The sequence below is a fragment of the Nycticebus coucang genome, chromosome 14 (genome assembly GCF_027406575.1).
Source record: "Nycticebus coucang isolate mNycCou1 chromosome 14, mNycCou1.pri, whole genome shotgun sequence".
Lineage (NCBI taxonomy): Eukaryota > Metazoa > Chordata > Mammalia > Primates > Lorisidae > Nycticebus > Nycticebus coucang.
The window spans coordinates 79575725-79588903 of record NC_069793.1 but is presented as its reverse complement, the minus strand read 5'-3'; the positions used below and the strand labels follow the sequence as shown (position 1 = coordinate 79588903).

The 13179-nt window shown below is 34.8% G+C and overlaps 1 protein-coding gene across 5 annotated transcripts in view; it reads left to right on the top strand.

Annotated features, from left to right (window-relative positions):
* Nucleotides 1-13179, top strand: part of DLG2 (discs large MAGUK scaffold protein 2) — a 2435891-nt gene that overhangs the window by 949328 nt on the left and 1473384 nt on the right. The gene's annotated exons all lie outside the window — the stretch shown is intronic.

The window sequence follows — 13179 nt, the reverse complement described above, 5'->3', positions numbered from 1 at the left end:
TAGGAGAAAGCTTTTGAGAACATCTGTGTAATTTTTTTTTTATTGAAAAGAAGAACTCACAAACATTAGCTCAGGTGGGAACTTGACTTTGCTGCTATATGTCTCATTTTAGCTTAGTATTTTGATTTTAAAATAGATTTAAATGTTTAGCATTTTTATAGAGAAGTGCTGCCTATTCTTTTTGAGGACATAGACTTGTAAATTGCCTAATTAGTATAGTCAGAACTGAAGAGTTCTTCCTGAAAAGCCATATTCACACAAGGAGTTTGCAGAAAATTTTACTTCAGTTAAATTTTCAGAATTTCTTTCATGTTGAAATTTGCCACAGCATGACACATAAGAAAGAACATCCACAAAGATATCACAAGGCCTTATTTTCTAGCCCTCGCTGTACCTCAGATACATTGTGCAGGAGTTAAAATGTTTGCCCAATCTTAGCTATGTGTAGAAATTATATATTGTCTGATATGCAGAGAATATGATTTAAGTACATTACTCACAATTCAATATATTTAGTAGCTCATTAAGGACCCCTGACCTCTTTCTTTGTTGTTGTTCAGGATTCTTCTGTATATAAAATGACGGAAAGATAAAATCTAAACATCCAATACCTTGACCTATCACTTCCCACAAAGAACCTGTGATTGAACCATATGAAACTCCTCTTTTTTTCTGGATCATATTAGACTTTTTTGGTACATGCTATTCTTTATAGGAAGCCCATTCTGATTTATCTATGTAGAAAATCCCTTCACCTTCCCAAGACCTCTAATTAATGTCATTTCACTAAAAGGCTTATTGTCTTTCCCAAACTGAATTAATTGCCAAATCCTTGGTTTTTCCATAGCATGCTCATATTAACTGTCAACTGTCTTCTCATATTGTCATATAAATGTCTAGTTAGGTGAATATTTGTCTTCTCTAGTATGTGGATTCTTTACAGGGAGAAAGCATGTTTTATTTGTCTTTGAATTGTTAGCTTCTAGCTCAATATCTGAAATGTCATAGAACTCAATGAATGTTAAATGGAGGATGGATGGGCTGATGGCTAAATCAGAATACAAGTATATAGAAACAAATCACTGTAAAAAGTAGGTTATTCTAACTAAAGATGATGGATAAACTGATCTCTGAAAGATCCTTCAGAGCTATCCATCAATATAAAAATTCTTGATTTTAAGCATCTTTTAAGAGTTGTGACAGTGTTCATAGATACAAATTTTCTTTCCTAGAAGTTTGTGGAGATAAGATAAATTACTTAGTGCCAGAGATTTTTAAAGGTAGTTTCTATTAAGAAAGAACTCTGGAGTTGACTGAAAGATTTGTAGCTTAATATTACTCTAATTACCAAAAATATTATAACCTTATTTGCAATGGTCATTTACGTATTTGACCCCTGATAGTCCACCTAATTTGACTAGCAGTCATTTCTTCCCTTTAATATAATTTATCACAACTTAACTCATACCATTTTTAGCTCTAATGATATGATTTTATTTTCTGGTGAATAAGACTTTTTAAGTATAGAAACACTTTACATAATAATAAAAAATATATTCTTTTTGCAGTCTAGCTTATATTGCATATGCCTTATCAGCAGCAGCAAAAAACAAAAAGTCTGTGTAGACATATGTTTTCATTGCTCTTGAGTACCTAAAATTATAATGCTTGAGTTGTATGTTACATTTATATTTTTCCTTTTTAAGAAATGCCAAACTGTTTTCCAAAGTGGTTGTACCATTATACATTCTCACCAACCGTGTATGAGAGTTTCAGTTTCTCCACATTCTATTCAATAATTGGAGTTGTCAAACTCTTATATTTTAACAGTTCTAATGGATGTATAATGGAACATTATTGTGGCTTAATTTTTATTTCCTTACTGACTAATAATTGACCAATGTTGAGATTTTTGTTCATTAATATCTCAGGAAATGATAATTTCATAATCTCCTATAAGTACACATAAATACATAAAGAAGTGAGGTATTTCATAACCTCTTTATGAATGTCTATGGGAAAACAAACAAGTGTAGCAGTATCTAATATATTGAAATCATGAAGTGGCCAACTTTAAGCACTGTAGATATTGGTATATTCGTGTCTTTAGGGTTTTATGTTTTCTGGCTGCAATATTCATTTTCTCATAAATGAGGCCCAACCTAGATGGTTTCTACTATTGAAAAAGAATGTATTATGTTAGTGTTAAGCAGAGTCAACAAAGTAGCTACTAAGAAAATATGTTCCTGAAGATTAAAAAGAAAGAAAATTATTACATATTAAGAGTTCTTCAATGCTGGATTCTAAACATTTTTTTCTTCTCATGGTCTTCTTTCAGGTTAGATGATATCATCTATTCCTAAGATTTTCATATAGCCTATTCAGAGATGATTCACAACTTTATATTTTTATCCCAGAAGTTTACTTGGTGCTCTAAATACATGTATCCAACTTAGAGTTGCAAAAGGAAAATTCAAATTTATGAAACAAACAAAACCAACAAAAGAAAACTCCCCAAAATAATGTCTCCCCAACCTATACTTACACATACTATTTTGCTCCCCTCTAACTGTAGTATATATCAGAGAATGCCATTAAAAATTATTCAACTATGTAAATTAAAAACATAATAGTCATTCTTGAGTCCCCCATATCTTATTCAGCACCAATTTTTATCACCTTTACTTTCTAAGATCGTCCTTAATTCAAACCATTTATCTTTGTTTCCAGTACAAGTCACCATTAGTTGTTGCCTGCACTACTGAGAGTGCCTCTTCAGTGGTTTACCTACTTCTGTTACTATCCCTTTCTAATCCTTCTTCCCACTGTAGCCAGATGATCTTCTCAAAACACAAATATAGTATCACATCCCCTACTCCAATTAAAATTCTTTATATAAACCTTCTCACAAAAACAATACACACACACCCATACACAAGCACTTTGGGTTCAGATAGTTTGGTTCTACCAAATATTTACAGAAGAAATAATACCAATTCTGTGTAAACTATTCCAAAATGTTGAAGGTGAGGCAGTACTTTCCAACTCATACTATGATGTTTATATTGCCTTGATATCAAAATAGGCAAGTATATTACAAGAAAAACATATTACAGACTAATATCCCTCATGAATATAGATGCAAAAATTCTAAAGAAAATTTTAGCAAATGGAATAGTATATTAAAATTAGAATATATCAGACCAAGTGAGGTTTATTCCAGGAATATGCAACTGTTTAATATTTAAAAATCACCATATTAATAACTTACCAAAATAAATCATACTAATAGAGAAAGAAAACATCTGACCAAATCTAATATCTATTCTTGATTAAAACAAAAGAAAACAAATTAAAAAAATCTTACCAAATATAAATAAAAGAGAATAAATACAAGTATAAATAAAAGGGAGTTTCCTCAAACTGATAAGGAGCAAATATAAAAAAACTTTAGCTAACACCATAATGGCGAAAGATTGAATACTTTCCCCTTATGATCAGGAACGAGGCAGTAGATACTCACTTTCAGTTTTTAAATACGGCATTGTACTGCATATTTTAGCTAGCACAATAAGGTAAGAGAAAGAAATGAAGGAGTAAAACAGTTTCTGTTCACAGATTATATGACACAGGCACAATCTAATAGAATTTGTTAAAGGAGCTACCAGAATAATAGGTATATCTAGTAAGAGTGAAGGATGAAAGGCCAATATGTGTAGGATAAAACTCAATTATATAATACATCTACCTACTAACAACGAACAGTCAGGCATTAAAATCAACAAAGCTATTTCATTTATAATAGCATAAAATATGAAATATTAATACTTAGGAATAAATTTGATTAAATATATAAAAGAGATTTACACTGAAAATTATAGAACACTGCTGAGGAAAATTAAGCAGTCTAAAAAAAATAAAGAGATATCTTGCTTTGGGTTGGAATAATTAGTATCATTAATATTTCCATTCTCTTCAAATTTATCTAGAAATTCAACACAATCTCAATCCAAATGTCAGTAGAAATTTTTGTAGGTAGACATTAACAGGCTACATCTAAAATTAGTATGGAAATGCAAAAAACCTAGGAGAGTCAAAACAGATTTGGAAAAAAAAGAAATAAAGTGGGAAGTCGGAGGTCTAAAAGTATCTTGATTCAAGACTTGTTATAAACCTGTAGCAATCAAAACATTACGGTATTTGTGTAAAGACAAAACATAAAGATGAATAAAAAGGAATTTAGAGTCCAGAAAGAAATCACACATATAGGGACAATTGATTTTGACAAAGACACAAAATTAAGTGGAAGAAGGATATCTCAACACATTGTACTGGAACAATTGGATATACATGTGCAAAACAATGAACTTGGATCTGTGCTTCATACCATATACAAAAATTAACTCAAAACCAATCAATGTACTTAAATATAAAAGTACAAAACTTCCAAAAGAAATTGGAAAAACATCTTTGTGACTTTGGGTGAGACACAGACTCCTAAGATGATAGTAAAAATATATAAGCCATGAGTGGAAAAAAAAGAAATTAGACTTTGTCAATATTAAAAACTTCTGGCATTAAAAAGACACTTAAAAGAATGAAAAGATAGACCATAGACTGGGAAAAAATACATATAATATGTATCTAATAAAAGGTTTAAATCCAGACTATATAAAGAGCTCTCAAAACTCAATAATAAGAAATAAACTCAATTTCAAAGATATGTAAAAGAAGATTTGAACAGACACTTTATCAGAGAGAGAGAAAAAACTGTGGAAGAATGCTCAATAGGATTAGTCATTAAGGTAATATCAATTAAAACTACAATGAGATACTATCATACACTTTTAGTTAGTTTAAAATTCAAATGATTGCAAATGCTAAGTGTTAGAGAAGAAATGAAGGGACTAAATTCTCATACACTGCTGTTGGAAATATAAAGTGATACAATCACTTTGAAGAACGGTTTATCAATATCTTAAAAATGTAAACATATATCATATGATCAAGCAAATCAACTCCAAAAGAAAAGGAAATACATGTTCATACAAAGACTTACACAGGGATATTCATGGCAGCTGTATAATCCCAAACTGGAAACAAATGTCCATCAACAAATATAAACAAATTATAGTATTTCCTTACAATGTACTATTACTCAGCAATAAAAATAGCTATAAAGTATTGACATGTGCCATAACCTAGATAAACCTCAGAATAGATATATTTAGTGAAAAAATTCACACAAAAAGCACATATTTTATGATTTCATTTGTATGAACAATTCTTCGATGACAGAAGGCAGATCTGTGGTTGGTTTGGGATGGGAGCAGTGGGGAAGAGTGGAGGGGTAGGAGTCATGAAGAGGCATGAGGAAGCTTTTAAAGGCAGATGTGCTTCCTCTCTTGAATGTGTCAGTGGTTTTACAGATGTAAACATATGTTGAAACTTATTAAATTGTACACTTTAAATTTTTTCAGTTTATTGTATGTCAGTTTTACATCAGTAAAGCTGCTTTAAAAATATTTATTGTGTAGTTTTCTAAGACTTTTAGAATAAAAACAAAAGTCTTTAATATAACCTGAATGGTCTAACCTCTAATCTCTTCTTTTTTTTTTTTGTTTTTGTTTTTGTTTTTGGCTGGGGTATATGGGGCTGGCACTCTGCTCCTTGAGCCACAGGCACCACCCTCTAGTTTCTTCTTCTTTCTGTTTGCTCACTGTTTCCCTTTGTTTCTGATAATCCAGTTGTGAGCTTATCTCAGTCCTTCCCTGTTTTCTGCTAAGAAATGTTCTTTGTGTATTCTATTGAAGATGCTTTCCCCTCCTCTTTTTGTGCAGTTAATTCTCTCTTATTTTTTTGATCTCAACTCAGTTACTGCTCTCTGGGTTTTGCCTTCCCTGACTTCCCTAAGTGAGATCCCCTTTACATACTCACAAAGAGCCAGGCAGCTTTCTCCAAAGCACTTAATTCAGGCTACTCTCCCCATTGGTCTATAATCTCCACAAAGCCAAAACTGACTGTATTGGTCTGTATTCACCATTTTATTCCAAATTTAGCACAGTGCCTAGCCCATAGTAAACACTTGAAAGTAACTGGGAACCAAAAGGGGAGAATAAAGTTAATGTGCTATCATCATAAACTGAGCAAAAGCTTTCCCATGGTTTGATGCTAACAACTTTAGAAAAACACAATTCAGATCTCACAATACATTATACTCAAGATTGTCCTTATGCTGAATATTAACCAGCATTCTATTTTTTTTTTTTGAGACAGAGTCTCACTTTGTTGCCCTTGGTAGAGTCCCATGGCATCTCAGCTCACAGCAACCTCCAACTCTTGGGCTCCAGTGATTCTCTTGCTTCAGCCTCCCAAGTAGCTGGGACTATAGGTGCCCACCACAATGCCCAACCATTTTTTTTAATTTGTAATTGTCATTGCTGTTTGTCAGGCCCAGGCCAGGTTTGAACCCACCAACCCCAGTGTATGTGGCCGGCACCCTAACCACTGAGATACAGACACTGAGCCTAACCAGCATTCTTCTAACAGGAGTAACTCACACACAATACCAAAAGGTAGTTTTCTCACAATGATCTTAATTTAAGCAAATAGGAAATGGGAATCTCACTGTGCTATACATATAGTTTGGTGCCATCAAAGACTTTACCATCATGCTTGTAGCTTAGTAAGAGAAAAAGACATAATTATATCATAATCTGTAATCTGTGCTATGTAGCTGGAGATTTTAAGAGTGATCTGATGTCACAGTTTTAGGGGAGGAATTATTTCATTGTATAATCATTTCACTTAGTCTGGGTATGATTGGCTGAGGGGCCCTGTTTACAACGTAATAAGGTGATACTTTTTGTTGGAAGTTAATCACCTCATTTTAGTTCATGCAGCAAGGAGAGCTGGGACTGGAACCCAAGACCCAAATTTTATTCCTTTAATACTGAAACAAAATCCAGTTAAATTTAAGACCCCAGAAAAGTTCTATTTTATTTGAATTTTGTGACTAAAGCAATTCTCACATGTAATACAAAGGGTAATGTTTTGGAGTTGATTTTTCAGAATGACAACAGGAGTGAAGGTAGTTGTCACAAGAAGTCTTAAAGGCAAACTTTGTCTTCCTTCATTAAAGCTGAGGACAATAATTATTTCAAAACCTTTGTCACTGATGTCAAAGTCAATTCAGAATGAACAGGCTGGCATTTCCACAATAATGGATGTACTCCTTCCAACTAGAAGGTGGCAGGAAGGGAGCCTGGATCAGGAAACACAAATTTACAGATAGTTCACTTGTCACTTGGGGCCGAGGTGAAAAGCCTGGCTTCACTCCCATATTTATTTGTTCTTCATTCATTCATTCATTGAATAATTATTCTATACTCCAACTAAAGAAGAAAACGATTTCAAGTAAAGATCAGGTAAATAAAAGCCAACCGTCCCTACGTGTGTGTGTGACTAGACCAAAGGAGTCTGTACTTGAGGGCAGGTGAGCGGATGTAGGGAGCTCAGAAATTACAAAAAGTTGACAATTATGGGGGGGAGCATGATGGATATTACTGACAGAGCCTCTCTGCAGCTGTGTCCCTCAATAAGAAGGGCATGGAAGAGTTGGGCAAATGTCTGAGAGTCCTTGGGAGAGTAAAATTTGTGAACAAAAGGTTAAAGTCTTAGCAGTGTTCAATATGAAGAGAGTGTACATGTTGAATGAGTCTAATAAGTTTGTCTATTGTTTCCTGTGAACTTTTATTTTAAAAATTCAGAAAATTAACACAAAACCCCTCCATAATACTGAGTGACAACATAAACCAGATAAGGGTGGCAAGCATTTTGTTTTATCTCATTTAAGCCTGATAGCATCCTATAGCATTATTACCATTTTATAGAACAAGAAATGGTAGTTTAGAGACACTAACCTGATCATATAGACTTTAAATACTTTTGTTAGTACTTAATTGTATATACATTTGTACTGTTAGGAAGAACTACTGTTAGCTCTATTTCAAAGTAAATTTTATGTAAACTCATTGATGACAGAAAGACATATTAATACACCTCACTGCCTTGCATGGTTCAGGAAAATCAAAGATAAAATAATAGTATGTGTTCCACTTGCATGAAAACATCTCTACTAAAGATTGAATGACAATAGATGGACTTCAATTTGCAGTAGGAAGGAGGGAGAGAAAACATGATTTAACGATTGAAATTACACATCTATTAATGACAAAATCTAGAGCATGATATTGGCTCCAAAGTTGGTGTTTCCTTTGAAAGCCACAGGGAAGAATTCCTTTAAAGAGTTACTAAGTAACAATAGTACAGAAAGTAGGTAAAAAATTGGGAGCTATAAGTGACAGGTAAAATGGCCTACTTGTTAAGAGTTTACATCCTTAAGTCAGCTTGCTTGGTTTCAAATTTCTGTTCATTACTAAGTAGTCTATGTTCTATTGTATTACTGCTAACAATATTCTTGCCTTCCTTTTTCTGAAAAGGTTGTCTTCCCTCCTCACCCCCAGCATCAAGTTGGCCACATGGCCTTCCTTGACCAATAAAATGTGAGCAGGAATATATTTTCAATGTTTGAACAGGAGTTTTAAAAGCCACTACATATTCATATTCAACATAGATCATTTTTTATTCTGCCATGAGAACATCATGTTCCTGATAGAGGCTGTTCTTCTCTCCATGGGACAACATGGACTTGAGTAACAGCCAAGCTCTCTAACAGCCCTACCATGAGGAAGGGACAAACATTCATGTCTGCAAGCCATCAATGATTTTTTTGTTACTGTATTCATTTAGCTGACCAATATGCCAGTTTTGTTACTTTGGGCAAGTTATTTAATCTATGATTCACTTTTCCTTTTCTCTTTTTGTAAGAGTGAATGGTTGAGATAACTTAATAAGTGAGTGTAGATAAAGTATTTAAATTAGAGTTATGCTTTCTCTCTAAGAAAAAGTTTTGGTTAATAATACTCACCAACTGGGGCAGTGCCTGTGGCTCAAAGGAGTAGGGTGCCAGCCCTACATGCCGCAGGTGGTGGGTTTGAACCCAGCCCCAGGCAAAAAAATAAAAAATAAATAATAATAATAATAATACTCACCAACTGTTGTGATGTACATAGTCTCTCATGGCAGATTCAAAGCTATCATCATGATGTCACTGAATGGGGAATGAGAAAGAGTTACATATAATGAGCTCTCATCAGCAGAACCTGTCTCCAGCACACTAGGGAATTTAAAACAGTGTACATAACAAGCGTGATAGTAGTGCATACCAATCAGTAAGTAATACAGTAAGTAAATATAGTATATTTCCTTTACATCAATAAAATCTTGCATTTGGAAGAGAGCTTAAATATTAAAATTTAATTGATTTAAAACTTTTTAAAAAAGTTTAAAAAAACATTTAAAACTTAATTACACTTAAAAACCACTTAGACAATTTACACATTAAAAGTGGATGTGGAGAGAAGGGAACACTTTTACACTGCTGATGGGACTGCAAACTAGTACAACCTTTCTGGAAGGAAGTATGGAGAAACCTCAAAGCACTCAAGCTAGACCTCCCATTTGATCCTGCAATCCCATTACTGGGCATCTACCCAAAAGGAAAAAAATCCTTTTATCATAAGGACACTTGTACTAGACTGTTTATTGCAGCTCAATTTACAGTCGCCAAAATGTGGAATCAGCCTAAATGCCCACCAACCCAGGAATGGATTAACAAGCTGTGGTATATGTATACCATGGAATACTATTCAGCCATTAAAAAAAATGGAGACTTTACATCCTTCGTATTAACCTGGATGGACGTGGAAGACATAATTCTTAGTAAAGCATCACGAGAATGGAGAAGCACGAATCCTATGTACTCAATTTTGATATGAGGACAATTAATGAGAATTAAGGTTATGGGGGGGGGAAGCAGAAAGAGGGACGGAGGGAGGGGGGTGGGGCCTTTGTGTGTGTCACACTTTATGGGGGCAAGACATGATTGCAAGAGGGACTTTACCTAACAATTGCAATCAGTGTAACCTGGCTTATTGTACCCTCAATGAATCCCCAACAATAAAATAAAGAAAAAAAAAGTAATCTCAGAGATGATCTTGTATACCAATTTCATCTTAATAGATAAGGAATTGAGGCCCAGAGAGACTGAGTGATTTGCTCAAAGTCACGCAGTCAGTATAAAGGAACACCATGGCTAATCTACCTTTTTCCTTCCAACATGAACATTTATTTACACATTGTTATGGGAAGGATCAACAAAGACAAAAAAGTGAGTAACTAGCTGTTGCCTCTTACCTTGTCTCAATTTCTCATTAGGAATAATAATAATAACAATAAATAAAAGATTAAACATTGGTCACATTTATTGATAATCTTGTTTTTTGTGATTATGAGTTCATTTTGAGGAAAATCATCATTAGGAAAAATGTTTAATAGTGTATAGCTGTAAGATGTCATTTGATAAAAGTGAAGATTATTGGGAAGAACTATAAATGTTAGCCATCATTGAGTGTCTAGTTAAGGGTAGTTATTTTGACTATTAAAATGAATGTATCATCTTCTTGCATTCCCTAGTAATATCTCTTCCTAAAAATATTACAGTACACCCCCATGCAGTACACTCCCAAAATGGTGCTTTTTAGACCAAACATATCTTAAGGTAACAGTAATTCACTTTTTTAACCATAGCAGTTACTGGCTGTAACTATGGAATGCATTGTCATGGAAACCACTTTCCTCCTAGTTCCCCCTTCAATTCACCCCAGAGCTATTACTGAGAAACAAAAATTACAGAAAGGTGTTTAGCAAATGCTTATAAACGGATCACACACACACAAACACACACACACACACACACACACACACACCCTCTGTAGAAATGTATAGAGGAATAAACTCTTATTGATTAAAATTAAATTTATAAAATCAAGGAAATCAAATATACATTTTGCTTTATATTTCTTCATTTAGCTTTATTAATCTAAACCAGCACAAACTGTAAAATGGGTAATAACTTGAGCACAGCAGCCTTCAGTACTGCCCTAGAATAGGAGGTCAGCCTTAGCTTGGGTAATTCATTAGGGAAAGACTGTGTTAGATATTATTGGAACATCACAATATAGAGCATACAATACTTTTGCAGTGTTTGAAATCCAAATTATAGGATTGAATAAGGGAAATATTGTACAACTTTTTTAGAATCTATTCTCTTTTGGAAAAAACAGCCATAATTATAGATGTTCTGTAGGTGGGCATGCTCACACAATCACACATTTGATGGTAAAATAAAGAAATAAAATGCTCAGAAATACACTTAATTTATAAATGTGACTCTATAATTTCACGGAAGCCTCAGACCAGAGTTCTGCTTCCCATATGTGACTTAGTACGTGTAAGTAAATATATATTAGACCTTTTGAGTCCCAGAAGCCTTCAGATCATCTCCGGATTGAATCCGTCCTGATTCCTAATAGAAAATCAACTATATAAGGGCTTCTGCACTTAGTGTAAGAATCCCAGAGCCTGAGGCATGGCTGCCCTCTTCAGTTAGAACCAGGCTTAACTGAACTTTGAAGATCGTTTCATGCTGATGTTTGCTTATACCTTGTTCCATATTGATTTCCCTTAAAAGAGGTCTTAATTTCAATCGGAGAACCTACATCCCTCTCACAAAGGGGCTGATAAAAATACAGATTCATTGACATTCTCCTGGCTTGTAGAATGAGAATTTGGGGGGGGCCTGATATTCCATATTTTTAACAAACATCCCAGGGAATTCTGACATAGTTGGGTTTAGTTTCCTTTAACTTGGGAGAGGAGGAGGTGGGATATTATGGATATGGGTAGGGGAAAGAAAGTTTATAAGACCTTAAGGCATTGCATTTGACTTGACAGTGTGAAAGTTCTATTATTTGTTCTGACTGTCATATTTAAACTTTATAAGGACAAAGCATATAGTGATATTGGGACCCTTATTAATTTAGAGTATAAGTGGTCCAATATTCTAATGTAACTGCATCAGGGAGATGGAGTTCCAACAGACTTTGGCATGGATAGTGAGGACTGTATCATTGCTGTATGTTTCGGGGGGATCTGAATCCAAGACCCAATTAGAGAGAGGCATTTGGACTTATCAGATTCATTCATTACCCAAATAAATCTGGAGCCCTTGAAGAAGTATGCGATGTCTTTTAGAATGTTGCTTTTTAAACTATTACTTTTCTTTCAACCTAACCTTCATGGCTTATTGTTTATGTGACTTGGGTAAATGATACATGTGTAATCCTAAGGGCCTCAGTTTCCTACTCTAGAAAAATTATGTCTAATAATATCTACCTTTTAGCTAAGGCATGAAATAAGAAATGTACATTAAGAACAGCAACCAAGTACTGGGGTTTACACAGGAAGGTGGTGTTCGCCATCACTAACTAGCTTAGGGGTTAATAAGGCCCACTTTGCAGATAAGCAAATAGAGGTTCAGATGATGTAAGTGACTTACTTACACAAAGCTACACCCAGCACCAGAGCCACAATCTGATTGCAAACTTATGTTTTGCTCCTTTTCCACCAACCATCTGTGAGGCATAGCGCCAGGCACCCAGGTGGCATCCAAATAGTGCTAGTTTTACCCACTTCCTACCCCACACCCTTCTTATCACATTTTTTTTCTTCAATAAGCAATTCTGCAGCTGTGCCAGCCACATGCTGATTTTTTTGGTCTTTTTGCAATTTTGACAGCCTCAGTTAAAAAAGAAAAAAACACAATAAAGCATTCATCTGTCTTGTCATTCATACTTCCGGAACAACATAAATACTTCTGGGGCTTCTTGGAGCCTCAAAGACATCAAGGTGGGGAGAGGGCAGACACTTCTTTGAATTTGGAAAGAGTGGTTCTGAGGCCGCTTCTACCACCCAGGGAGTGAGTAGGCTCGCTGAACTGGAGGTCCAGGGCTTAGGGCATCAGTGAAACCGTTTTAAGCCCATTTCTCCCCGGATTCCCTAGCTAGCCCTGCCCTCAGGCACGCTGTTGTCAGTGGGCTGGGAAGATCTTCCCTGCAGGGTTCTGGGCTAGCCTCATCTTCCTGGACACTCGGCCTCGGAGGTCATCCACACTTGGGCAGCAGTGGCGATGTGGGCCAAGTGTGGTCCCTGGGTCAC